The sequence below is a fragment of the Giraffa tippelskirchi genome, chromosome X (assembly GCF_054371585.1).
Source record: "Giraffa tippelskirchi isolate mGirTip1 chromosome X, T2T-mGirTip1v1.2.pri, whole genome shotgun sequence".
Taxonomy (NCBI): Eukaryota; Metazoa; Chordata; class Mammalia; order Artiodactyla; family Giraffidae; genus Giraffa; species Giraffa tippelskirchi.
The window spans coordinates 31,348,877-31,353,470 of NC_137289.1; the positions used below are offsets into that span (position 1 = coordinate 31,348,877).

General features: G+C 44.2%; 1 non-coding gene across 1 annotated transcript; it reads left to right on the plus strand.

The window, feature by feature from the left end:
- The first annotated feature begins 543 nt into the window (after nt 1-543).
- Nucleotides 544-616, plus strand: TRNAG-UCC (transfer RNA glycine (anticodon UCC)). The gene has a single exon. It is a non-coding gene; the product is annotated as a tRNA-Gly (tRNA).
- Nucleotides 617-4,594: the final 3,978 nt, after the last annotated feature.

The window sequence follows — 4,594 nt, forward strand, 5'->3', positions numbered from 1 at the left end:
GTTTGGGATATGGGGAACTGAGACAAACATGTTGATGTTCATGCTACTTGCTGTGCTGTGAGTCATACAGTCTGTTGTCTCTGATCTGGGAATCTCATGTTTCCTTCCAGCACCCATGAAACAGTAACAGGCTAAGTGATGAGCTTGTAAGTAGGGTAAAATCAAATCCCAGATGTGATGAAAGATACAAGCTATTGAGAAGCTGTGATGTGCCACACACACGTGTAGGCACTGGACATTACACAGTGAACAAAACAGGTAAAAGTCCTCTCTCATAGAGTATGCATTCTATGTGGGTAGGCAGACAAAGGTACAAGTCAACAAGATGATTAGAGATGGTGATCAATGTTGTGAAGGAAATAAGCAGGGGTGAATGAGACTCAGTGTCCTCATTTGTAAAATGGGGCCAGTATTAACACCTACCTCTCTGGATCATTGTAAATGCTTGATTCATGGAACGTCTTCAACAAATATGGACTTTCATGATTATTTCTCCTTCCTTCTTCCATGGGAATAAGGCAAGAAAGTGGCTTCCTGGGGACTTCCCTGGTGGTCCAGTGGCTAAGACTCTGCAATTCCAATGCGGAGGGCCCAGGTTTGACCCCTGGTCAGGGAACTAGATCTCACAAGCCACAACTAAAAGATCTTGAATGCCACAATGAAGCTCGAAGACCGTGAATGCTACAACTAAGACCCAGCACAGCCAAATAAATAAATAAATCAAAGAAAGTGGCTTACTTGTGTGCTTTGTAAGAGTGGAGGAAAGAGAGAAATACAGGAGGAAAGAGGCCTCTTTCCTAAGCAGATATGAGGTAACCAGGTCCATGTCACATGATTTTTGCTGATCAATACTTGGGAACCAGGAATCTGAAATATTACTAACAAAAAAGAACTTGTCATTACACCAGTCATTACACTTGTCACTACACCATTTCAGCGCATCCCTCACACGTGAAGATATCCACTGAAAAGGCAGCCTCAGGTGAATGGTTCTGGCCTTAGGATCTTCCTTCCTCTCTCCCTCCTAGTCATTGCCCAGGGTGACCTGATCCAGGGATGGAGCTGATCTGGATGCATGGAACCCAGCAAGCCTCTGCTCTTCTTCCTCCCACCTCCCCCACCCAAATGCAGCCACTTCCCCAGCAGCCACTCCCCACCCCAGTGCTGATCCCAACAGCAGGGTCTCTAGCCTGTTTCCTCCTCTCCAACGTCTTCCTGGCACCTGAGTCAACATGAAGCTCATGGACAGAGCACACTCCCATCTAGATGCAGAAGACATTAGTAAATAGGGCCGGAGTCCTGTTTTTCTTTCTAAGCCATCATACAAGAAACTATTTCAAGGACCCATTCTGTGCTAGGAGTGCCTCTCACCCCTTCAATAACTCACTCAGACATCACCCTAATAGCTCTGTCTCTCTAGTGGACAAATAGCTGGCCTCCAATTACCCAGACCCATTTGCTGCTGCAATGCGTGGATGTTCAAGTGATGCTCAGTGATCAAGTGGCAAATTCACAATAATGATAGGGCAGGACATCTCCTCTTTTTGTTGCAGGCTTTGCTTCCCATGTATTATATTTTAAAGCCCTTTCTGAGAATTTTTTAAAAAGACCTTCTTTAGAAGGGCATGTACCCCTTGTTCTGTGATGGCTGGAACTGGCTTCGTCTGCCTTGGCATAGAGTTTTCCTCTGAGCTGCTTGTGACCTGAGCTCCCCCAGGCCTTGCCAGCCTGCATATATTCAAGGCCATACTAGGAGTCATCTCCCAAGTTTTACCAGCTCTTGCGTTTATCTCTCACACAGAAATTAGCCTCTAACAAAAGATCCCTGAATAATATTCAAGTGCATATTTGAGTGCAGCTTCCTGCTGCAAGCTAATGCCACTGTTCCCCCTCCCCCTGGCAGTTTATTCCTTAGTACCTGTACTAAGGAACTCTGTCTGCTGGGCAGCAAACACTGAAGCACTGAGGCCCTTGGGATGCCAAAGCCACCATGTTATGGGTGGAGGACAAGCCCTCCTCCCTTTGTGATACCCTTTCTTAGAGGAACAACCAAGCAGGCTTATGGATGGATGTCTTATCAAGGCTTTTTTTTAAATTTAGAGACCCCCCTCCCTTCTCTTCCACCTTCTTTTTCTGAAAAGATTCTGAGATAGTTTGAAAGGCAGCTGGACCTGGAGATGCACATGTCTGCATTCAGAATTTTCCCCTTTGCTCCCAAGACTAAGGATTCCTCACTAGACCCAGCTCACTGTGTTTGGTTTTTGCTTCCCTCAGAGTAATATACATAAATCAAACTTCAATCCTGTGTATTCTCTCCAACACATCAGCATCACCTATGTGCTCCTTGGTCCCCCTCCCTACAAGGGCTAAAAGAGAAGAGAGAAAGAGGGTGAGTGCAGAGGTGGGGACATCCAAGTGGCCTTATGTCAGGTTGGCACTAGGGGTAAAAGTCTTTCAAATGCCATATACTTATGTCAACATCAAAGGACAAAGAGGAACATGCAATGGCAGTTTCTGATCAGAAGCAAACAGTTTTCCATGTCTTCATAAGAGAAGTTCAAGGAAATTCCCTGGCAGTCCAGCAATTGGGACTATGCATTTCCTGAGCAGGGGACATGGGGTCCATCCCCGGACAGGAAACTAGGATCCCACAAGCTGCATGGTGCAGCCAAAAAAAAATTTTTTTTAAAAAGGGCAGAAGTTAAAGCAGAAGCAGGACGATATCAAATGAAAGACTGTGTAGACTGTCTCAGGAGGGGATGGGGGCGAGACAGTTATTAGATGGCCTTCAAGCCCTGTTATAATTCTGAGGATGAAGAAATTGCTTCGAACACTGTGAAAGTGTTAGTCTCTCAGTCGTGTCTAACTCTTTGCGACCCCATAGACTGTAGCCCGCCAGGCTCCTCTGTCCATAGGATTCTCTAGAGAAGAATACTGGAGTGGGTTGCCATGCCCTTCTCCAGGGGATCTTCCCCACCCAGGGATCAAACCTGATCTCTTACGTCTCCTGTATTGGCAGGCGGGTTCTTTACCACTAGCTAGGTTCTTAACACCTATAAGAATCATTCTATAAGAACACTGTAGTGTTCCCCAAAATGTGTGAGGCAAACCACCGGTGAGATGTGAGTTGATTGTTAATCATGCCCAGATGAACATTTATGATTAACAGTTACAGGTTAGTTATTGCACTTTCCTTTTATTTAGGGTATTGATACTGGATTTCAATTTATGATAGTGTTACAAAATTTCCTTTTAATGAAAATTAGTTTAAATATAAAAAAAAAGTTGATTCAAAAATATTAAGGAAATAATAGTATAGACAGTACAGTCTCAAAAAGGCCAAGCTGCCCTTCTGTGCTGTGAACAGGCTATGGTGGGTCACTGAGCAATAAACCCTCCCAGGGCCACCCCCTAAAACACATGGGAACAGCTCTTTCCTTAAAGGAGACTGCAAGACATCTGCAAGGAAACAAACTCCTTATAGCTCACTGTCCAAAAGCCACTCGGCCAAACACCAATGCCGCTTCTGGTTCAATTTGTCTTTCACTTGAATCTGTGTCATTTCTCTCACTTAAATGGCTGGGGAAGGCCCTGGTGGTCCTGTCAGATTCCCAGATTTGGATCCTTTGCTCCCATGTGAATATGCATGGGGCTTCTAAGCAAGTCTGCTTTGGGGTTTTTCTCCTATTAAATATTCCACAAGTGGTGGCTTTCTATGGAATCCTGTAGTTTCTGTTTATGAGGGTAAGTTGATTTTAGGCTAAAAATGTCAAGAGCCTTAACTAATTTGGGTTTCCTGTCAGGAAAAGAGGTTTAGAGTAGACTGAAGTATAGTCGTCAGTCCTCACTCAGTATCTGTGGAGGGTTAGTCTTAGAACCCTCCAGATACCAAAATCAGTGGATGCTCAAGTCCCTTATGTAAAATGGTGTAGTATTTGCCTATAACCTACACACATCCTTCTGCATACTTTCTTTTTTTTTTTTTTTTGGCTGCACCACCTGGCTTGCAGAACCTAGTTCCCCAACCAGGGATTGAACCCACAATCCCTACAGTGGAAGTGCCGAGTCTCAACCAGCAGGTGGCCAGGGAAGTCCCTCCTGCATACTTTAAATCAGCTCTAGATTACTAATAATATCTAATACAATGTATAGTTGTAAATCAATGTAAATAGTTACTAGCCCCAACGAATTGAAATTCTAGTTTTTGGAACTTTCTAAAATTTTTTTAACAAAATAGTTTCCATCTACTGTTTGTTGAATCCATAGATGTGGAACATGCCAATTCAGAGGGCCAACTATAGGAGGGATTTTCAAGACATACACTAAGGAGAAATTTTAGATTCAGCAAAACCATACCCTGGAACTCCACAGGCAGAAATGTGACTCTAAATTGCCCTTTGAAAATGGGGCAAGAAATCAGGGTCTCCAAAGCTTAAATGTACTTTTCCAAATTATCTAAAGAGGGCCAAACTCTCTAGTCCTAACCCCAGAGCCCCAAACCTGCCATCAGTACACATGGCTAGTTTGCCCATGTTAAGAGCAGCTCACTCCCTCCCTGGCTCCAATTCGCACTTGCTCCATATTACCTGTCTAC